The 24,061-nt window shown below is 46.1% G+C and overlaps 1 protein-coding gene across 1 annotated transcript in view; it reads right to left on the bottom strand.

The window, feature by feature from the left end:
• Window positions 1-24,061, bottom strand: part of ASAP3 (ArfGAP with SH3 domain, ankyrin repeat and PH domain 3) — a 329,849-nt gene that overhangs the window by 291,766 nt on the left and 14,022 nt on the right. The gene's annotated exons all lie outside the window — the stretch shown is intronic.

Here is a 24,061-nt window from a genome sequence, read left to right as displayed (position 1 = left end):
CTGAAAGTGAACAAAATAAATGGTCAATGATGACATCATCATAGCGTTTCTTTGTTGTTGTTTTTTTTTTTACTTTCAGGCACGTTGTGTGCCACATGGCTAAAAAAAACATGATGCTCAACCTGAATGGAGGGATGGGTGGGAATGGGGAGATGGACATGGCGCTACTGCCGGAACTGGGGAGCAGGTTCCAGTGTAGGCATTGCCTCAACATCCTGTGATTCTGGGCAAACCACGGAACTTCCCCTGGATAAAAAAAATGACTGAACATTTGTAATGTAACTGCAGCTTATGTGAAGCTCCCCAATAGCTTCTGGTTGGGTCGAGTTTGTGCTATGTAAAAATGCAAAAACAAAATCAAAAAAGAAATAGCACCTCAATTACAGCAGGAGCACAGGACGGTAGGATAAAGTGTCATCCATCAGTACTTGGTACATGATCCACACATAGACAAGGAAGTGACGCTTCACACAGGCTGCCCAATTAGAAGGCAGCAAAGAAGAGTGATAATGATGCCAACGAATGGTAAGTAAGAGGCAGGCTAATAGCATTAATTTTTTTTATTTTTATGTTTTTGTGTTTCTTTTTTTAAATAGAACAGATCGTCTCCAAGCAATAGCACAGCGCACTGCCTGCTTGCAAGACCTAAAAATGCAATCCTCCATTAAAACAATACATTTCTTTATTTCATGGGTCTCATAAGAAATAGGAAGTGCGCAGCATGGAGAAAAAAAACATATTTCTCACCTCCATTCCCCTATAAGTGCACCCCACCTAGACTACCATGATCACTACTTCAAGTATGAACTCAAGCACTGCCTTAAATAAAAATATAGAAGTGCAGGCACTCACTCTTTAGAGTACCTGTTTGATCATGACAAGTGCTGGTACTCTCCCATTAACTGTACTGCAGGAGTGCTGATAAGTGCAGGTACTCTCCCATTAACTGTACTGCAGGAGTGCTGATAAGTGCAAGTACTCTCCCTTTCAAATTTAAGAAGTGCAGGTACTGAGCACCGGGGTGTACCTGCCCATTTAAAGCACTGAACTCAAGACCTTGTCTCCTTGCAGGAGTCCGTAACTGATTCCTCCCCCCTCAAAGCCGCCACGATGTAGAAGGGCAGTTGTCTCTTTGAACTTTATAACACCTTGTAAACTACGTCTGACTGTAGCTGAGCTGTAAACTGCTCCACCCATATTTTTGTAAACATGTCCTAGAACATGCATATGGCGACAAGTAATGCCCAGATTTCTGCAAAGCATACAACTACCTCTCTGGGTTAAGGTTCGCCCTATATAAATATCCCCCACACCTTGGACTTGGACAATACACTGTGTACTGGGAGGCACACCTAGAGCAATGCACCATCTACTGTCAAACACTACTAGGTAGGAGGCCCAGATTTTGAAAAGCAAAAACAAAAATATTCCACAAACATAGAAGAAAGACTACAATTTTGCATCAACTGAGGGGATTGGACAACTTAGTGTCAGTGTTTTCTATCCATGGGAGCGCTGTCAATGAAGTCAATTTAGAGCAACTTTTACACACAGTATAAACTCTAGTAATTTAACTGCTTTCTGATAAAGGTTGCTAAGTAATTCTACACTGGAACACATGACACCTTTCCTACTTCTGTGCCAGACGAGCTAAAATTAGCCAGGACAGATGGTGAAAAGGTGTGCCTGTCTCAGCAAATCCTGGGAGACACGCCTAGTGTAAAGCTTAAGAAATACACCATATCCTGAAAGACACACGTAATGTTCTGCCAAATGTGACTATCACCAGCTTCAATGCTGAAGATCACATGGAGGAAACCTCAAACTTGCAAAACAAGTCATGGTGTCCAGAAACCACAGACAAACACCCAAACAAAGAGACTGACCACAGTCTGGAAATCTAGGCCGGAAAACATAGGCCAAGTCAGAAACCACATGAGGCCACAACGGCCGTGCATCAGAGGAGCGTGGGAGAAGTCAATACAATGAATTGTCTTCCTGCACTGCCCAGCACACAGACGTTGTAGATACTCCTACCCACACCTTCTAGAAGTTAAACATTGTCACATCCTCAGGAGACTTCCAAAACGTGCTTAGATGTCACAATCCGTAGGCAGCTAGAAGTGAAACGTTTGGACTTCAGATGTTGTGCTTGAAACAAGTGTGAACTTATACGGCTTGAAGATCACTGCAGTGTATAATTTACAATGCCGACATACAATACAATTTGTGTTGACTAGATTTGTTTACACGCTATTATCTAAGTAGTAATAACGGTTACAACTATTAAATCTAAAGATCAGGGATCTGCGGAGTTGTGTTTTTTACTAATAAGCTTTGCAAAGTTGTGTGGAAAAATGTGCCACTTCATGAGGATGTTATGCTGTCCCTGCATGAAAAGCAGGACTCTTAAAACAATTTACATGACAAAAAGTAGTCTTGAAGAGAATAGAAAAATCTGCATACATTTGCCACTGTGCACAGAAAAATCATGCCAAATGTAAATTTTCTGAGAAAAGATTTGCATACACTTTCCATCTTGGCTGGGTCTGACTAGCTTGACAATTATTACCTCGGGTAAGGAAAATGATCTTAAACAATATTTGATACAATTCTATATTATGTATACCCTTCGGTGTAGAGATGGTGCAAGTGCTGTATATTTCACTCGTATATACAGCACAAGAACAGGCTATCTTCTGCGCAAGTCACCAAAGAGAGAGAGCACATCATTGTGATCTAAAACCACCCATGAAGCAAGCAGCAACGGCCACCATTGTAATCTCGGGACCTCTTCAGACTCGGTGAGTTTGCTTTGGCAATGCGTGATCGCCTGCTGACGCCTATGAAGTACTTGGCGTTGCTCTGTAATGAGTCACTGCTGCCTCTACCTCCTCTGAGGGGGAGCCCTCCTATCTTCCACCTCTGGAGCAGTGCTCGCCTCCCTCCGTTGGGGGTGAGGGGAGCGGTGTGTGAGGCGGTGCAGGGGGAGCCTGCGGTTTATTATCAATAACATACATTATTCAAAAACCGGGCGGTGATGTGACTCCTGCTTTCTCGGGTCTTTCAAACTCGGAGACTTTTGAGAAGGTGGCATCGGCTGAGGGGACGCACCGTCACAGGTGCACAACCTTGCCCCCTACGCCCGAGAGGGGGGCGAGACAACTAATTTGATTTAATTTATTTATGCGTCTTTATATAGCGCGGACTTTACCCGAAGGTGTCAGAGCGCTTTACAATAGGAACAGTAATGATACATGAGAACATTACAGGTGAACAAATTACAAAAGCAAACGCTAAGTTACATGAGGCAAAAGTGACAATCGTGAGCAAACAAAATACACGAAGTAGCAAACGGTGCATTACAGGAGGAAAAAGTGACATCTGTGCAGGTTACGAAATAGAGGTATAATACTGCAATAAATGGAGGACACTCAAACACAAGAACAAACGTTACTTAGACAATGGTGGCACCGGCTCTGGTATTAAGAGTCCGTGTACGAGCCGAGCCCTGGTAATAATTGTCCTGTCAATATATTAAATATCTTAAAAATTTGAAAAAAAGTGTACTTCTTTCACACGCGGAATAAAGCGACACATCAGATTATTATGAAAAGACCTATTTTTTAAACATGAACTTGGCAACATTCCTGCTCCCCGGCCTTGTTGACAATGTCATTAGGGAATTAAGCGGCAGGTCATCTGTATTTACCCCGTGTGTGCCCTTGTTTGTTTTTTTATAGACGGAGCAATATTATAGCCCGTTAAATCATTTGTACTTCGCACATCCTAAACACACGCACTTAAAGGCGTTGTCGTGTTAATTAAGATAAAGGAGGTCGGTGATATGAAATATTGCCCTAGGATTACACACTGATCAAACAGGGAAGCAAGGATTGAACCTACGTTTTCTGGTTTCCTATTATACAAATCAGTCACCAGAAGGGTAATTATTTTAAAATCAAATGTGTATGTATGCTTTGCTAATAATTCTTGGCGCATGAGAGGCGAGTGTGACGGAAGGCAGAAGTCTCATGAAAGCTCGGCTCATTTTGGGGTTCGGAGATCCAAAAGTACCTCAATCTGAGCCAGGCTTCTCCTCGAGCTTTCAGTGTCTTGCCCACTTCTAACATATATGCACGTTACATACATGGACACATGACATTCATCAAGGGAGCACACCTGATGAGCGCACAGCCGACAGCCGACTGTGTGTGTGCTTTTGGGACACGAGTCCCCAAGCGAGGGCCGCACTCTCCCAGAGGGCTCCAGTGTTGCACAGCGGCCTGTTTTAGGCCGAGTGCGACGTGAGCGCAACCTAGCTTGGAAGCAGCCGGCGCCCGAACCTTTTTCGTGCCAGTGCACCGCAGCTTGACAGAAATCCTGCCGCAGCTTCACGTCCAGCACCGCTGGAGCCAATCAAAGGAAGTCGCTTCGTTTGATTTGATTGGCTCCTGCGTACTGGACGGGTATCCTTGGTAACCCCGATGTGGTAACTCAGAAGCCATTGGTATGCAAGCCCTGTTGGCCACGAAGCGAAATGAGAGAAGTCCCAAGGCTCAGCTCACCAAAACCTCTGAAAAAGTAATCTGCTGTAACTTGAAAGATGTGAATAATGGCCCACCCTGTTGTACATATGAACGCTTGATGTCTTTACATGCCCTTAGGAAATTAGATACACGTTTGTACCAGTGTATGTATGGGATTGGTAGAGACAATGTATCATAATCCTCTGTTCCCGAGTACATCATTTAGTGGAGTGTGAGGGGGCCCTCATTAGTGCAAATTAACCATTTGTCCGATGGTGGAGGGCCTACAGATAACGTGAGCCCAATACTGAATTCCCTGGCTGTGGGTAAAGAGATAAGTGTGGTGGTAAATAGACACTAAGCAATATACCGGATTGTGAATTCCCTTCCTTTGTGCAACTAGACATTTGGACTGCCACTGGTCTTGAAATATGCACGCCTGCACTATATGTTACTACGGCGGAGCGTTTGAGCAAATCAAACACTCACCCCCAGTCAACTGATCTGGGTTTAATCCATCACCATTCTTTAGCCCACTCAGCCACCCCAGTTCAGACATGGCCATTATGCAAATCAGTCTGACCCTGTGCCTCATGGGAACAGTCCAGCCCGAACTGCCAAGCCATGTCTTCCCTGGACCGGAAACAAGCATCCTGGGACCGGTTTCGGATTCATAATCCTCATCAGCCAGGCTATCTTGAATCCAGTGGCCAAGTGAGCAAGGGACTCACGTCTGATCATACCCTGCCACACTTAGGGCGAACAAAGCGATACAAAAGGGGATGATGGACGGAGCGTTTGAGCAAATCAAACACTCACCCCCAGTCAACTGATCTGGGTTTAATCCATCACCATTCTTTAGCCCACTCAGCCACCCCAGTTCAGACATGGCCATTATGCAAATCAGTCTGACCCTGTGCCTCATGGGAACAGTCCAGCCCGAACTGCCAAGCCATGTCTTCCCTGGACCGGAAACAAGCATCCTGGGACCGGTTTCGGATTCATAATCCTCATCAGCCAGGCTATCTTGAATCCAGTGGCCCCTTTTGTACCGCTTTTGGCCACCATAAGTGTGGCAGGGTATGCTCAGACGTGAGTCCCTTGCTCACTTTGCCACTGGATTCAAGCAAGCCCGGCTGAAGACGGCTGGAATGCCAGAAACCGGTCCTCAGAAGCTTGTTTCCGGTCCAGGGAAGACATGGCTTGGCAGTTCGGGCTGGACTGTTCCCATGAGGCACAGGGTCAGACTGATTTGCATATAGCCATGTCTGAACTGGGGTGGCAGAGTGGGCTAAAGAACGGTGATGGATTAAACCCAGATCTTTTGAGTGGGTGTGAGTGTTTGATTGATTCAGATGCTCCGTCCATCACCACCCCCTTTTGTACCGCTTTTGGCCACCATAAGTGTGCCAGGGTATGCTCAGACGTGAGTCCCTTGCTCACTTTGCCACTGGATTCAAGCAAGCCGGGCTGAAGACGGCTGGAATGCCAGAAACCGGTCCTCGGAAGCTTGTTTCCGGTCCAGGGAAGACATGGCTTGGCAGTTCGGGCTGGACTGTTCCCATGAGGCACAGGGTCAGACTGATTTGCTTATAGCCATGTCTGAACTGGTGTGGCAGAGTGGGCTAAAGAACGGTGATGGATGAAACCCAGATCTTTTGACTGGGTGTGAGTGTTTGATTGATTCAGATGCTCCGTCCATCACCACCCCCTTTTGTACGGTATTAATAAGCCATCATCTACATTAGCAGGGTGAATTTATGGAATACTGTTTCATTGAGGAATACGTTCATTTTTTACTGTAATAACATCTTTTTATTGCTATTTTGACAAGCATACATATATTTACTAGAAAACTGGATTAATACAATATCACTTTTATAGTTCTACAGATACAGGTAGTGTGTCAACAGTACAGCCCCTTCCTTTTATTGCACTCACAGTCACAGGTGGAGTTTACGGTAGTGAACCTTTGCGGCCCTTGGCTACTTGACCAACCTCTTGCTTTGTCAATTTAGCCTCACTATAAATGAGACTGAAATTTATCCCAAATCCTCCTGTTCTTTTTTGGGGGGTTCCTCTATTTTCATCTCCATCTTCTCCTGCTGGTCAGAGCCAGTCAAACACAATCAATTATACCGTTTACTGGGACTCTCCATCTAACTTTGAGCCAGCACCACCACCAGCACCGAGAGCAACACGTAAACATGTCTGTTGATATCTAGATCTCCTAGTTTCTACAGGAGAACAGTTTGTATCCCACCTGTCTTCAGTACCAATCCATGTAGGTGAGATTACTTGTTGCTTCCCACATGAACCTCTTTACAATGGAGCAATGACAAGTCAAATGCTTGAAATCACTAGCCCCTAGACCACATTTTGAGTAGTTAGGTGTCTGAGCTCCCAGTCTTTCAACAAGTTCAGCTGTGATTGTATGGATTCTGTGGAGGGGTTTAACCAGAACTTGTCAAGAGTCTACCACAGGCTGCTTCTTTTAGACACAAAGCTTCCCATTATTTTCTTTTCTCTAGACCAGAGATGTCCAAGATTGTTTCAGGCAGGCAAGATCCATGCCAGATTTTCAATATAATTAAATTAACAAAAAGTGATGGAGGAAACTCTTAAATTAATTTCAGCCACTGGTAATTACTTTGGCCGCATCCCAGTCCATTGTTACTTTGCACATCATGCCACCTCAGTTTGGACCCAGCCATATGCAAATCAGTCTTGCCCCAGCTCCATTGGGAACAGTCCAGACCGAACTGCTAGGCCAAGTCTTCCCTGAACCAGAAACACAAGCAATTTGGGACCAGTTTTATTTTGATTAGGGCTTATCAGAAGGGTATAGCTTGGTTCCAGTGGCACAGTTGCACATGACCCATGTCTGGGCTTACCCCTACCACTAAGGGTGTCACACTAAAGTATATGAAAAAGTAATGGATGGAATGATTTTGTTAATCTCAGGCAATGGCAATTACTCTGGGCCGCATCCAGTCCATCATTATTGTGCACACCGTGCCACTTTAGTTTGGCCCAGCCATATGCAAATCAGTCTTTTTTTTGTAAACAGATTTTATTGATCATTTCTGCTGTAGCATAATATTACAGTAGAGTTATTTAGTTAGTTTTACCTGATATTAGCTCTTCCACAGTATTCTCCTTTATTACATATGCAATCAATCTGTATATTCAAGTGATGGTAAAACTAACATTAACTAACTCCCTCCCTCCCTCCCCTAAGTAATCATGTCAGTAGATCTCCGGAGAGGTGCTGGGTCCATGCGTGTTATGGTGTTTCGATTTGTGTGTGCAGGGTGGGGTGATGCAGTCTTAGTGAAGTAGTCGCTAGTGTCGCGATGCTTTGGCGATTAGGAGTATGTTGTTTATTATTGACATGTTTGTGCCATGGGTGCCCACTTTATGCAGCTTCTCTTTCATGCTCCGAGGCTTCTAGTTCCGGATACTCTAGGTCATGTACTACGGTCTCCCAGCTATCTCTATGCATCATAGCCCTCTCTTAGCGTCCAGCATCAGTATGTGTCCCTCACATCCTGCCCATTTCAGGAGTTCTTTACGCCAGGTGGATAACCTCGGTCCTCCCTTTGATTTCCAGTTTCTGGTTATTTCTCCTTTTGCCAAGATATACACTAGGTCTTGGAATTTTTCTAGTGACTCTAGTTTTTGCCGAATGGGAAAACCAGCCCAAGAGACAATGAGCCGGTGAGCATTGCAGCTCCCCATCTATTACCTCGCTCACCATCTGTACCACTCCTTCCCAGAAATCATGCCGCTGAGGATAGTCCCAAAGTATATGCAGGGTGTGTGCCTGGAGTGTGTCGCATTGTAGGCAAGCCGCGTGTTCTACCTGGAAATATCTGCTTATGCGTTTAGGGGTCAGGTATGCTCTATGCAGGACATAGTCATTTATCAGCTTGAAGTGTGCATTTCTGGATACCCTCGGTGTCCCAGCTAGTATCTTGTCCCAGTCTTTGGTCGTAATTGGTGTGCCCAAATCTCCTTCCCACTGGAGTCACAGCTTCTCCAGTGGACGTAGCCCATCTGCGCGGAGCACTCTATATAGGCAGGACACCGCTTTGATGGTGCCCGCTAATAAAGTCATATAGTAGCAAGTCTGCTGTGATGGGGGTTCCATGACTCCCTCCCGTCTGCCAGCGCTTACGAATGGCTGCCGTTAGTGCCTGTGCAGCAAGAATTGCCCCTGAGGTAGCCCAAACTCCTCCAGGAATGTTTCAAACGGTAACATCTCAGAGTCCCTGTTAATGTCACCTACTTTTGTCACCCTCAGCTTCCGTCAATGCCTCCAAAGCCCGCCAGTTCCCTCCGTGTGGGAGGGCCTTTAGCATATCTAGGGGATGTCTGGAGAGTATGGGATCCGCACTCCCATTCTCATATGCAAATCAGTCTTGAAGCTGATCCAACAAAAGAGCTATTGGCTTTGTTAATGTTTTTAGGGCTTGGCCTCCGCCCACTGAAAGTGGGAGGAGTTTCGAGATCCTAATGTTAAAGAAGAGAAAAAAAAAGTATCTCCTAGGGCTTTGGAGAGACAAATTCCACACATTCTTTAGTGTGTTATGTCATCTGGCCAGTGATTCGTCTTCGTTGTGGTGTCGTTTTAATAGCCTTGAAGTGATAGGCTAAATGTCTTTTTCGTCGGGCATGTGTAGCATTTTTCGTTCGTGTGCGCGCAAAGAAGTACATTAATTATAATTAGGAGCTGTCAGGGTGCCTCCGTAAGTGAATCCAGATGGCCGGGCGCGTTCACCATTCAGCAGCGGTCAGCGCGCAGCTGCTCCATGCCTGGCCGGGAAAGGGCTTCATTAGTTCAAGAACAAGAGTCTGACGTTCTGTCATGGGCTGTTCTTTTAATCTCAGTTTCTTTTTTTTTCTGGAATGGTCCGTGGCCGGTGTGAATGGAATTGTTCTCTCGAGTTTATTATGTGTTTCTTTGCAGCAGCTTTTGTTTTCGGAGCTGAGGTAATGAATAGCAAGCTGGCAGGCAGCGCCTTTTAGAATTGTTTGCTTTCTGTTTGAGACTCCTGACAACGTTTTACAAAATCTTTTTTCTAAAAGCAAGCATCTATCGGAAGTGGGAGATAGGAACCTTTTGACTGGTTTCATATAGTTCAGAGATTCACTTTCATTCCTCTTTAAATATCACTCTTTAGGTGTTCAAGGTTTGTGTATTTTTTTTTTACATATCTTAAGACAATCTAAAAGTATTTTTTCAAGATGAAATGCCAAAGCAGCACAATGCAGAGCAATGACATACTACAAGTGGCATACTATAATATTTTTTTAATAAGGGGCAAGACGTTGAAAGCCTAATAGCATTAGCAAAGTTTATGTGTAGTGTTCATAAAAGCAGCAAATCTGGGATAAGCTGGGGGGAACTGTCTTTCGCTCTAAAGGCTGTCTGTCAACAGGTTTCCGCTTTCAGAAGTCTAACTGGAATTCTTCAGGACTGTTTATATGGAGTAGTTGCACTATTCTAGCAGACAGTAAAGCATCTGATTACAGTGGTCTTGGGGGCAGAAAACATGACCGCCTTGCTCCTGTCACACTCACATACGTGTATATGACAATTGTGAGAGTGCAGTTTGAGAGTTGAGAGTGCAGATTGAGAGTTGAGAGTGCAGTTTGAGAGTGCAGATTGAGAGTGCAGATTGAGAGTGCAGATTGAGAGTGCAGTTTGAGAGTGCAGTTTGAGAGTGCAGTTTGAGAGTGCAGTTTGAGAGTGCAGTATGAGAGTGCAGTATGAGAGTGCAGTATGAGAGTGCAGTATGAGAGTGCAGATTGAGAGTGGTGTTTGAGAGTGCAGAGTGGAGATTGAGAGTTGAGAGTGCAGTTTGAGAGTGCAGAGTGGCGGTGCAGAGTGCAGAGTGGCGGTGCAGAGTGGCGGTGCAGAGTGCGGAGTGGCAGTGCAGAGTGCAGAGTGGCGGTGCAGAGTGGGGGTGCAGAGTGGGGGTGCAGAGTGGGGGTGCAGAGTGGGGGTGCAGAGTGGGGGTGCAGAGTGGGGGTGCAGAGTGGGGGTGCAGAGTGGCGGTGCAGAGTGGCGGTGCAGAGTGGCGGTGCAGAGTGGCGGTGCAGAGTGGCGGTGCAGAGTGCAGAGTGGCGGTGCAGAGTGGCGGTGCAGAGTGCAGAGTGGCAGTGCAGAGTGGCGGTGCAGAGTGCAGAGTGGCGGTGCAGAGTGGCGGTGCAGAGTGCAGAGTGGCGGTGCAGAGTGGCGGTGCAGAGTGCAGAGTGGCGGTGCAGAGTGGTGGTGCAGAGTGGCGGTGCAGAGTGGCGGTGCAGAGTGGCGGTGCAGAGTGGCGGTGCAGAGTGGCGGTGCAGAGTGGCGGTGCAGAGTGGCGGTGCAGAGTGGCGGTGCAGAGTGGCGGTGCAGAGTGGCGGTGCGGCGGTGCAGAGTGGCGGTGCAGAGTGGCGGTGCAGAGTTCAGAGTGGCGGTGCAGAGTGGCGGTGCAGAGTGCAGAGTGGCGGTGCAGGGTGCAGAGTGGCGGTGCAGAGTGGCGGTGCAGAGTGGCGGTGCAGAGTGGCGGTGCAGAGTGGCGGTGCAGAGTGGCAGTGCAGAGTGGCGGTGCAGAGTGGCGGTGCGGCGGTGCAGAGTGGCGGTGCAGAGTGGCGGTGCAGAGTGGCGGTGCAGAGTGGCGTTGCAGAGTGGCGGTGCAGAGTGGCGGTGCAGAGTGGCGGTGCAGAGTGGCGGTGCAGAGTGGCGGTGCAGAGTGGCGGTGCGGCGGTGCAGAGTGGCGGTGCAGAGTGGCGGTGCAGAGTGCAGAGTGGCGGTGCAGAGTGGCGGTGCAGAGTGCAGAGTGGCGGTGCAGAGTGCAGAGTGGCGGTGCAGAGTGGCGGTGCAGAGTGCAGAGTGGCGGTGCAGAGTGGCGGTGCAGAGTGGCGGTGCAGAGTGCAGAGTGGCGGTGCAGAGTGGCGGTGCAGAGTGGCGGTGCAGAGTGGCGGTGCAGAGTGGCGGTGCAGAGTGGCGGTGCAGAGTGGCGGTGCAGAGTGGCATTGCGGCGGTGCAGAGTGGCGGTGCAGAGTGGCGGTGCAGAGTGGCGGTGCAGAGTGGCGTTGCAGCGGTGCAGAGTGGCGGTGCAGAGTGGCGGTGCAGAGTGGCGGTGCAGAGTGGCGGTGCAGAGTGGCGGTGCAGAGTGCAGAGTGGCGGTGCAGAGTGCAGAGTGGCGGTGCAGAGTGGCGGTGCAAAGTGGCGGTGCAGAGTGGCGGTGCAGAGTGCAGAGTGGCGGTGCAGAGTGCAGAGTGGCGGTGCAGAGTGGCAGTGCAGAGTGGCGGTGCAGAGTGGCGGTGCAGAGTGGCGGTGCAGAGTGGCGGTGCAGAGTGGCGGTGCGGCGGTGCAGAGTGGCGGTGCAGAGTGCAGAGTGGCGGTGCAGAGTGGCGGTGCAGAGTGCAGAGTGGCGGTGCAGAGTGCAGAGTGGCGGTGCAGAGTGGCGGTGCAGAGTGGCGGTGAGTGCAGAGTGGCGGTGAGTGCAGAGTGACAGTGAGTGCAGAGTGATAGTGAGTGCAGAGTGACAGTGAGTGCAGAGTGACAGTGAGTGCAGAGTGACAGTGAGTGCAGAGTGACAGCAGAGTGACAGTGAGTGCAGAGTGACAGCAGAGTGACAGTGAGTGCAGAGTGACAGCAGAGTGACAGTGAGTGCAGAGTGACAGTGAGTGCAGAGTGACAGTGAGTGCAGAGTGACAGTGAGTGCAGAGTGACTGTAGAGTGCAGAGTGACTGTAGAGTGCAGAGTGACAGCAGAGTGCAGAGTGACAGCAGAGTGCAGAGTGACAGTGAGTGCAGAGTGACAGTGAGTGCAGAGTGACAGTGAGTGCAGAGTGACAGTGAGTGCAGAGTGACAGTGAGTGCAGAGTGACAGTGAGTGCAGAGTGACTGCAGAGACAGTGTGTCAGGGTGCACATTGTGTGAGTGTGCAGAATGAGTGTGCAGGGTAAACAGTGTGTGACTATGCAGGGTGACATTGGGAGTGTGCGGGTGAGCAGTGTGTGAATGTTACGGGGCAGCAGTGTGTGAGTGTGCAGAAAACACCACACACACATACACCACACACACATAACGCACACACAAACCACACACCTCAGTCTCTCAACACCACACACTTGTCACCACTCAACACAACACACTCACCACCACACTCACTCCCCAGGCTCACCCCCACAGACTCACCACCACACACTCACCAGCACACAGAAAACAACGCACACAACAACACACCCCCAGCCGTCAATGAATGCTTTCACCATGCACAAACACCAACAACCATCATCCATCTGTGCACGCTTTTACCAAGCACACACCCACCAGCCGTCAGTGCACCCTTCCACCAGGCACACACACCTCCAGCCGGCAGTGCACTTTTCCACCAAGCAATCGCAGTATGGTACACTTTACTTTTAAACATATTCATATAAAGCACAGCATGCCACCATTGGTAAAATTACAATTCAACAAACATACTTCCACTACACACCACATGCACACACCCCATAACACATGGCAAAAAGACATTGGCATTTACAATGCCATTAGCTCAAACTCAAATAAATCCGAGCCCGATTGCATTTCTAATGCTTGTTTAGGCATGTTGTACAGCTGTGCAACATCATGATTGAAAGTAAAAAAAAAAAAAGCACTATGATGGGGCCAGCGCTGTCCGCTGCATTTGTAATTTTTAAAAACTTTCAGCGCTTCTGTACAATATGCCTAAAAAACATTAACAAATCCAATAGCTTTCGCATATGCACCACCTCTTTGCTTTGCCAATGCTTGTTCATGCATCCTCCTATGTGACTAAAATTTCGTCTTCAAAAATTCCAAAATAGGGAAGGTGTGACACTCAACCACCTATCTCACATCAACTGCAAGAACTCAAGGGCCACATTCATTGTCCTTCTAAGGAGTGCTTATGACATCCATAACTAGTCCATCATCTTCCATGAAATGCAAATCATACCATCCTCCTGTCAAAAAAGTAACTGACCCTTTTCCAGCTCACCTCCAGCTCTTGGAAACAGAAACAGCTAGTGTAACCTCCCTCAAGGTTCTTTTTCACTTGATCCTGCAGGACGAGCTCTGCTGAACAAAGGTTTCCTAAGCCTTTAACCAGCCTGCCTCCTGGTTAAGGAGTCTCCCAAACACACAGGCAGAAGAGGATGCCCTTCTTGCCTTCATTAATAAACACTCTCCTGCCAAACAATATTTCCAATACTATTGATCGCTTGTGTTACCGGTGTCTGGTAAGCAGGTGTGGCATAAATAGTTTGGAAAAGTACTGTAATCATGTAATGGAAGCACTTTTAGTAGATTGGATAGAGCAATGGTTCTTATCCATGGTCCGGGGGAACCCTGGGGGTAAGAAAAGCCTCCACAGAGTTTACTCCATTGCTTAGAAAATGAAATAATAGTAACAGATAAAGGGTACATGAATAAAGAAGCAAAATGTAAAATTGTTAAACTTTCTGTTAACATGAAGTAATTTGCAGCGGCGTAGCTAGGGGAGGGCAGCGCACGGTGGCACTTCACCCTTTCACTACACCCCTTCGCTTCACTAGCAAACTCCCCCCCCCTACCGCCCAATCGGCTCCAGTCTTACCTGTACGCACCGGCCGTCACTGGGTGGCGAATTGCTGGACCGCCCCAGGCAGCAAAACCGCTGGACCGCCCCAGGCGGCAAAACCGCTAGCTACGCCACTGGGAATTTGAAACTGTAGGCTAAAAATTAAGGTAGTAGCCTTAGATTGATTTGTGGGAGAAGCGTAAGTGCGTCAAACAGAATATAGTCTGGATGAGGAGTAATATAAATTGAAATAACAAAAGATCCAACATTTCCATTAAAATATAGTTTTTTTAAATATATTTGTTGGTGAAGTAAATAAAGCAGTTCATCTTTGTGTATTTGTTTGATGAATGTTGGTCTCTCTGTTTTTGTGTATTTTTTTTGTTTCCGCAGTTCAAATGTACGAAAAATCCCGGTATACAGTAATAACTGAATGGGGTCCCCAGGTTCCAGTAATGATTAAAGTGGCAGTCCGCAGAAGTCAAAAGGTTAAGAAGTACTGGGGTAGAGCATTTTACATTCAAATCTGTTTATAACGCAACCTTTAGAGAGACTTCAAGTGTTGAGAAATGTAGTCTGGTTAGAGGCAGACAATCACTCTGAGTGACCATAAAAATTCTGCAGCGATACGCGGAGTTCGACCAAGCAGCGTAATGCGTTAGGTCGTGCCGTTCGCACTGATTTTTAGAGCCGGGTGTTTGTTCCGTGCTGGAAAATCAGTGTGAATGACACTATGCACAGAGCAAGAGGGCGCTGCTTCTTTCTGTCTCTTAAGTAGATGTTCCACTCGAGCAGCAACTTCCTCAACGCGAACGAAAGGTTTCTCAACATGAGCAGTCGTGGCCATCAGCCACCTCCTGCGTTGAGAAATCCTAACAGGTGGTGGTCTTGAGTAAGATTTTCCCTGCTCGTCAACTTAAAGTTGGAGAGCGTGAGCGAGGAAAAACTCCACTGGCTGCGCGGAGTGAGAAAAACTCTGCAAACTCCGCAAGCTGACCGGAATTTCACACCCAGGCCTACGTATTACTTCAGGCTGTGTTCAAAATACTAACTGCATGCTAGAAGAAATGTTCCCACCTTGGTCAAGAGTAACGTGGGCAGCAATCTGTTTTTTTAAGCATGGTGTGCAATGAATATCTCTATGACTTCAGTGCAATTTCTGTGCGATTTGGATGACTTATATAGTTCTGGGGCAAGTGTAAGTGTATTTATGGAGGTCGCTTTTGATGTCTAATGCTTCTTGACTGCTGCTGTTGAGTGATCTAATGACCAGGACACACCTGTTCCAGTTCTGGGTTTTTATTTAAAATACATTCATTATTGAGATTTTTTGTCAAAACCAAACAGTATCATAAATACAAGGCAGACTCCACAGCCACAATGACAACTGGTGCAGGTAATGACAAAGGGTGTATATAGAACTAGATCTATATTGCGCGGATTGATTCTAAGAGACAGACCCGTCTCAAGGGAATCATCAAAGGTCGTGGGAAACAAACAAGTGTGCTATGGTTACAATACTGTGCAAGGTCGTCATCGTGTGTGCCAAAAATAGGTATCTTGTGCGAACTAACGCAGGGGAGGAACTAATGTATATCAGAACCAGTGAGACGGAAGTCATGGGCCCCGCTGACTGACACTGTCTCCCCTCCTGGCGAGGGAATATGTGTGGTGTGTGGGGGCGGGGGAGGGAGGGCAGGCACCGCACCCCTCCCTGCCCCCCCCCCAAAAAAAATCCCCAGAAGGAGTTGCACCAGTGCTTAATTTGAGCCGGTGCTTTCCGGTGCTCAGCGCCGGCACCTAACTGTCAACACCATACTTAGAACAGTCCACCACATGGTGGCGCTGCTCATCTAATTTAGAGATGGGCAGAACAACGGTAGTTTAGGACTACAATATACATTAAAATTGCTAATACCTGCCTCCCCAGCCATTCCTTTAGCTTTGGGGACCTGGAATAATCTGAACTGTCGCATTTACATGCGATAGAGGTGGTGAGTAGTTGTTTTGGCAGCGATGACAAGGGCAATGGGTGGTGCAAGCTGCAGTAGCCTCCTGGTCAGAGCCCTGGCACTTATTATTTTAAAAATTAAGCACTGTGCGGCACAATAGGAGGGAGGGAGGAAGCGATGCCTCCCTACCGCAAAAATGGGAACTGTAGACTTGACTCGATTTAATTGAGCCAATTGGACTAACTCACCTTATGGCAAAGACATGTAACAGGTTAGTCCAAGAATGGAAAAGTGGTGTCCCTGACATGGAGCCACCTGGTCACCCTGCACCTGCAGCATTTTGATGAGTTTTGAGGACAGTGGTTGGCCTGGTCTGGCGGGAGGCAACGAGATATAAAAAATGTTATCAAGTGACACGAACCATAGAGTTGGCCTTCGAGGGAAGGCGCAATGTGGATACCTGTACAATTGGTGGAGCTAATGGGGGGATACATGGGGAGGGGAGGGTGAAACGACCCCATCGCACTGGCGTGCTTTATTGTTCTTGTGGCACCCCCTCCCTCCTTGAATGAAACTTAAAATAATTTGCAAAACACCCACCCAAGTCTAGAAGTCCGAGTCAAATTGTAGAATTTGAAATGTAAGAGGAGACATTATTCATGTTGGTGGCATTGCTTGTAAGGGGTCCTGGCCAGGTTCAATATCCGGCACAAGAAGGGCAGGTTGAGGTTGTACCATGTTGCTGTTGTCTTGGACACCAGGCTTGCCATTTACTATTAAATAAGCCAGTCCTGAGCTTTCTAGCCCAGCACCACCAGCGAGCCCAGCAGTATCCCCCAACTGCTTACAACTGTTTCATTTTTAAAGGAATTCACGTTAATGGAAGACATTTCTTGTGTGTAACAAATCCTGTTTTTATCTATATAAACAGTTTTTGCTGAGTTCTTTACCCACTGCAGCATATGTTTATATTTTACTGAGTTGAAACTGTGTAGCTCACTGAAATACTGTATGGCCTTCCAATCTGTGACCAGAGCGTGTAACATTCACACAATTAGCTTTATTAATCGCAAATGGTGTCTCGGGTTCACTCATTTCTTCGGGTGCGACTATTGGATCAGTCTCTACTGCATGTATACTGGCACCCTATCACCCTTTCTGCACTTTCCGTGCTGCAGCCACAGCGTGAGTTGCCAGCCACAACTTCTCCCCTCTAAAATAGTTTTGGGGAAATCATCATTTCACACTTAGATCGTCTCTTTTTCTTCCCTCCCGGATGGGTTTCCCTTCTACATCTTCTAAACTGTAGTGTAAGCCTACAGGGGTTACTTGTGATTTCTGTGTTGTCATCTTAAATCACAGTAATGTCAGCCTTTTAAGTACACTATTTGCAGACTTGAAAAAGTCTTGTAGGCGAAACACGTCAGATGCCTTTTGGAGAAATGTTGTATGTAATATGAAAACTTGGAGAAGAATAAAACCAAGAATATTTATAAAAAAAGAAAAGAATAAAAGCGTTGTTCATCTTTACTGCTAACATATCATTGTCTAAGAGAACTGTTGGGTCTTCTTTGTGTGCAACGGTACCATTTCTTCCCTAAACGTACCATGCTGGGATCTTGCTCCGGGATGGATTTTTCACCCTTGGTGGCAGGGCTGCGGCACCAAGTGAGCACCACTACTGGGACAGTGCTTATCCTTTTGACTTAATTTCCTCCTACCTTGACCACATATCTGATGTGCAAACCCTATAGCATAAGCTATCATATGGTTTTGTATACTAGCATGCGTTTTGTTGGCCAAATCATCCACAGATGCTGTTAATGCTGCGGAATCATGCTCCACTCTTCAAAATAACAAACACTAAGTCTACTCCCTCTTGGATGACATTGTGCTCCTCAACTTTTTTTTTGTAGAGTTTTATATAGCGCGAACTAAACCCAAACCGAATCAGGTATCAGAGCGCTTTACATAGCACAAGTTACTTTTACATGAGGACACACACTTTCATTTTTAGGCACGGGGAGATTAAGTGATTTGCCCAGAATCACAGGAGGTTTTGGCATCGTTACCGAGACTCGAACCCAGATCCCCAGGTCCGAGGTGGAGCGCCCTAGCCGTTAGGCCAACTCCTCTCCCCTATTTTTGAACATGGAATAATTAATTGACTTCAGGTATAACACTCCAGCAATAATCTGATGGTCTATTGCTCGGATTATGGTCTAGCTTATAAAAATCTGTTGACCATCGAAGACTTGAAGTGGCAACGTGATTCCTTCAAAACAAGCGTTGTATCAGCCACCCCCAGATCAATTCCTAACATTCACTGGGAACGGGCTCGTGCAGACGATCATACCTCAAACCACTGGAATCCATGACTGACTGCAAACCACGCTGCACACTGGAACCACAGTGGAATGAACATAGTTCTAGCTACAACTGCTTTCCAAGAGAGACAACATGAAACAGACGTACCCTCAGTCACTCAGACACCAGTCCTGGCCAGAATATGCCATAGAAACTCACCCGGTAAGAGCTGCAGAGAGAAGCCTCAAATCCCCCAGGACCTTGCACCATGCTGCGGCATCCTTAATTACATACATTTATGGTAGATAGCGCGTGCCCTGGCTCCTGTTGAGGTTCACCCTCTCCAAGACTTCACTCCTAACTGACAGGTCCATCACCCTCTCAACCGCCCTTCCAGAGACGGATCTTACCAAGTCCAGAGAAAGTAAATATTTAGCTTCAAGATGTACAGCACAAATGTAGTTTGACGACCACAGTTGCACTTGTCCTCATTCGTTACCGGGTGTTTACTGGCTGTATGTAGTGATCGGCCATCATGATTTCAAATGCCAGCAAGGGAGGCTCAAGCTTTCCCTTCTTCCAAGGACCCTAGATGGGGTACTGGTAGAATGTGCATTACTAACATCAGCTATTCCCAGTGCTTAAAATGGCTAAAGAACAGTATGGCACACTACAAAAAACAAGTTACTTTAACATAAGTCATGGGTTATCTAAAGTCTGCATGTGTGAATATTAGTGTGAAGGTAGGACTTCCTGCACCAAAACAATCCCACCCATAATGCAGGCAGTGTCATGAGGGAAGGGCACTGCACTGACGCTAGGCAGCCAAAGTGCGCCAGAACTAGGAGAGAACTGAACTGCGACATACATTTGTAAATATGGCACAGATCAGCTCCCTCCCGTTCATGCAATGCAGCACCTTGCCTTGCGTTGCATAAATTGTTAGTAAATCCGAGCCTAGGTAACAATAGTTCTATATGAGCTCTCAAGCCTGACCTACAAAAGAGGGGGGCAGTGTAAGGATAACTTATGATACATTACGGTGCACAATAAGCTGTGACATGCAGCATTTGTAGTTCAAAAAAACGATGGCGAGTTGTCTATAATGTTAATATTTTTAGAGCTCAGGCAAAATTACATTTTGGAAGTGGCGTTCAGGAGCTCATAGCAACAAGCCATTTTTAAGAGAAATCTGTTGCAATATTGCGCCCTTTTGTGGCATAGTAAAATGGCACCCACTCCCAGCAGCCTCAATATTGCAACCTGCTACCCCTGTGGACCCGAGTGACTGTGTTCCCCTTTCGTCTTTTACTTTACCTGCCCCACCATACCCCCAGCTCGGTCTTCACCCCAAGCCTTGCCTTGATTCTAAGGATTTGGGAATTCCAGTTATGCTATATGAGGTCATTAGATAACCATGCAATATGTGCACATGGCTGCAACCACACAAGATCCACTTCCGGGTATGGAACAGCGGGGGATACTTAAAAACCATGGCTGTAGTTGTTACACATATTGTATCTGCCTGTCCAATACAGTCAGGATGATAAGTAGTAACCTGTTATATAATGATTTCCCCGAAACCCTTAAATAAACATCTTTAGGTCAAGCCTGAGCAGCGTGCGCTGCTCTGCGAGGCATGCTGTATTCAGGTATGGACTTGAAGCGCCACCCATATTTTCAATTGGCCCCTGTTGCTGTTGTTTCTAAATTGTGGCTTTTGATTCATGAATAGGTTTAGTAGTCCCTCCTTAGTACTGCCTTGTCTGCATTTGTAAACTCCCAAGGGGACTGGACTTTTTACTTGTGTTGTTATACATTCTGTTTTATCTACAGACAGTGAGAACAATTTTCTTTAATTATTTTCCCTAAAGCAGGCATGAAGTGCTTTCCTGCAAGGGTGCCCACTTTGCCTCCAGGTGCCATGTTACGGTTTCAGCACGGCGCCTGCTTTTACATTTTTATTACTAATAGGACTAACTTCACAAACAATTGTTTTGTTGTAAAAACGCCCCACACCACGCTTTCACTTTAATGGCGCACGCGCACCTTTCTTTAGATGAGTCCCGTCTAAAGAAAGGGATGCAGCCGCCATTGAAGTGAAAGAGCAGCATGGGGCGCTTTTACAACAAAAAAAACTGCAATGCAATAGGTCTTGCATTTGAGAGAGTATAAGCTATTGGCATTGTAAATGACAATGCCTTTTATTTATTTGTTTTAAAAACAACACATGAATAAAAGGCATTGTCATTTACAATGCCATTAGCTTATGCTCTCGTAAATGCAAGACATATTGCATTGCAAATGCTTGCTTTTAGTATATAATCCAGTCGAAAATGGAGCTCTACGATTTAACACGGAATCGTCACAACCAGGATATGAAACCGACAAATACCGCAGAGATCAAAGCATCAAGCGTTCAAGTCACCGCGGTATCTCACCAGCAACATTGATGTTACTTAAGTAAAACTATATTTCCGTCAATCTTACAAATCCTGAAAAGTTCCTAACTTGCAACTGGTCGTCTACGTTGCACTGCACTATATAATCCACACCCAAGGGAATCCTACCACTTCCATCTGGGGGATCTACTTCTAGATAAACATGAAATGAAATGTTGATGGGCTTCAAAACAGCGATCACTATTAGTGCCTAGAAAATAATGGGTAAACCACCTAGCACATGTAATGTGCATGTAATTATACAAAGGATATACTCCAGTGAAATACACAGCCTCGTTTCTTTAATAGTACACAGTCTTACTTAAGGACAAAGTAAAATTGTTTACCCGAGAACAGATGACGACTATGCCCCTTGATATGCCTACACAGGAAAGAATTGTCTCCATTACTGTTAGGGAGGTAGTACTCAGCACCAACAGGACCTTTCAAATACTTAGTGCAAGACAATTTTGGTCAGTCAACAAGTCAAACATGATATGTGATGTTGTCATAGGGCTAAGGAAATTTGTATTCAAAACTAAGTCTAACACCATGGGATAGTTCACATAAATTGCACCAACGTCAGGCAAGTCTGTTCTTGGTTAAATACAAAATCAATTTCCTGAGCCACAATCATGTAGAGCATGACAGTAATTAATTCACACAGTATTTATCTTTAAGTGTTCATCATTGGTCTTTATTCCAGATCTTGTTATATTTGATTGCGCTTCAGTTCTTCATCAACGCTACCGACAGTCACAGTTTTTGTCAACACGTGCTTCGTCGATTGGTAATAACCACAGACTTCGTCAGGGCATGGACTGAGAATATATAAGTGGTATAATCAGTATCCACCACGAACAACTTTCTTCAGGTTTAAATGACCAGTATATAAACTCCAGTTATGGCACTTCCTGCATGAGGTAAGTGAGAGTTCAGCTTAGATCTACCTTCAATCTTCACATTAGCAACAAATATCCTCAATTTCGAACAGCGCAACGGAGAGTACTCCGATCCGATTTTGGCATTCACATAAATTGCACCAACGCTGGGCAAGTCTGTACTTGGCACCAGACGATTTTGCACCAGGTTGTACTACCTTTTGAAGCTATAATTGCCGGTCAACTGTGCAAAACGAGTGATCCGCCCCTAGCTTCTGAAATGCTAAGGTGCATAAACTATGGAAGCGTTAAGTTGTAACTTGGACAGGACTTTGGGATGACCAAAGGGAATAATTTTATGTTGGCTGGTAGGGAGTGTTATAAAACCCATATCACTCGGTGATGTCCCATCCCATGTGCAAAAAGACCTAACTCATTTACTTCTGCTCCCTGACACTAATCCCAGGGTGGCCTGATTACCTCAAAGCAAGTTTAATATGAACATTTTGTAAAGGAATATATTTTTCTTCTTTCAAATATACACTTAAACGTGAATACAAGAAAAAATATATCACTTCCAAAGTATTTTCAATTTATATAAGTGAGTCTTAAGTGAAGTTCAGAGGATTTTACACAATCCTGATGTACCAGCTTCTCGCCAATGTCTTAACACGACCAAATGGCAGGCAGGCCTTTTTTTTTTTTATCTGAAAAGGTTGCCAACTCAACTTGTCTGTCTAGCCTGAACTATGTTAAAGCGACGCGACACCCGAAAAGGCTAGCCAACACAAATAAATGTTGCTGGACGATCACCATCAAATGCGGGGCTCTCAGTGCATCAAGAGCTCGAAGACATGATGTCTCATACCGCCCTTTCTGTCCCTATTGCAACCTGATCAATCCATGCTGCACCTCAAATGTTTCCCGACGCTTCCAATTTCCCTCTCCCTCGCTCTGTAACGAGTCTGGCGTATCCCGGAACACAGAAGTCACATTTGGCGGAGCTCCCGTTTTTGGTCCTTTGTGATTGCTGCCAAGTTTCAAGTTTTCCCATTTACCATCACCCGCGCTAGGTTTTTTTATTTACAAATGTTCACTTTGATTAACCCAGCCAACCTGGTAAAATGAATGCAGAATATCTCCGTGACACGTTTGTTACATTTTGTATACTTGTATTTTAATCACGTTTTATTTATAGTTCTTTATATTTCTTATGGGGCACATAGGATGGTACACTGTGGGGGAGTGCTTGGTTGGAAGAGTGTTAAATTGCAGCGTGTCCTATGTGGGAAGCGTGTGCGTGTTGTGCGTACATGACCAGAGTCGTGCTCTTTTGCAGCTGTGCCTTGGTTAATAATGGCAGGAAAAAATAGCAGCTCACATTCATTCTTGTTGTATTCAATTGAGCAGATCGCTACAGAATAGTCCTGGGGGGGAGTTCTGCGTAGTGACCACAAAAACTCCGCCGCGTTACGTGGAGTTCCGTAAGAGCAGGAGTGTGTTTGGTCATGCCGTTCACTTTGATTTTCAGTGCGGAGGGGGGGGGTTTGTCCCGCACTGTAAAATCAGTGCGAACTGCATCATGCGCAGCGCAAGAGGAAGCTGATTCTTTTCTTGCTACTCTAGTAGATTTTTTACCCGAGCAGCAGCTTTCTCAATACGAGTGGAAGGTTTCTCAACATGAGAGGTCACGACTAGAGGGCAACCACTCGCGTTGAGAAGTCTCACCAGGAGGTGGATTTTCCTCGCTTGCGCTCACCATCTTGACTCTGGCAAGCATGAGCTAGGAAAAACACTGGTTTGCTACGCGGTGCGGAGTGTTTCGGAACTACACGTGCTCCGCAGAGCGCGAAAAACCCTGCAAACTCTGAACGGAGCAGAGTTCACCATCCAGTCCTACTACAGAATCTACCAGGGAGCAACAAATGGGAAGCCAACGGCATGCATTGAATACGGAGAACCATGGCATATGTTCCATGTAATCCCACCTAATGGTGAACGACCCTTGTGCGTGAACACAATACAAGGCCACTGGAATTATGCAATTCTGTGGCTATAACATTTTTTGCTTGGTTATGGTTTTACCACATTAACCATCATCTGCAGCATAATTTGCAAATTTGACAAAAAACGTTGTTTCTAGCTCAAAAGGATCAAAAGTTACTAAACATGTAGGGACAAGTGTTCCTGTGCAGCGGAAGGTCCTTCACAAAAGTTGTCTGATCACCGTTCAATTGCCTATTGCAATATTTGAGTGTTAAACTGTTACTAACCAGGTGAAACCTTTGCCTAGACAGGTTTAACATGTGTAAAACAAGCATTGGCAAAGCCAATAGGCCGTGCCTATTGGTTTTGGTGATGTGTTTTA

Source organism: Lissotriton helveticus, chromosome 3_1, assembly GCF_964261635.1.
Source record: "Lissotriton helveticus chromosome 3_1, aLisHel1.1, whole genome shotgun sequence".
NCBI lineage: Eukaryota > Metazoa > Chordata > Amphibia > Caudata > Salamandridae > Lissotriton > Lissotriton helveticus.
The sequence above is the reverse complement of the archived record's forward strand: the minus strand, read 5'-3'. Positions and strand labels throughout refer to the sequence as shown.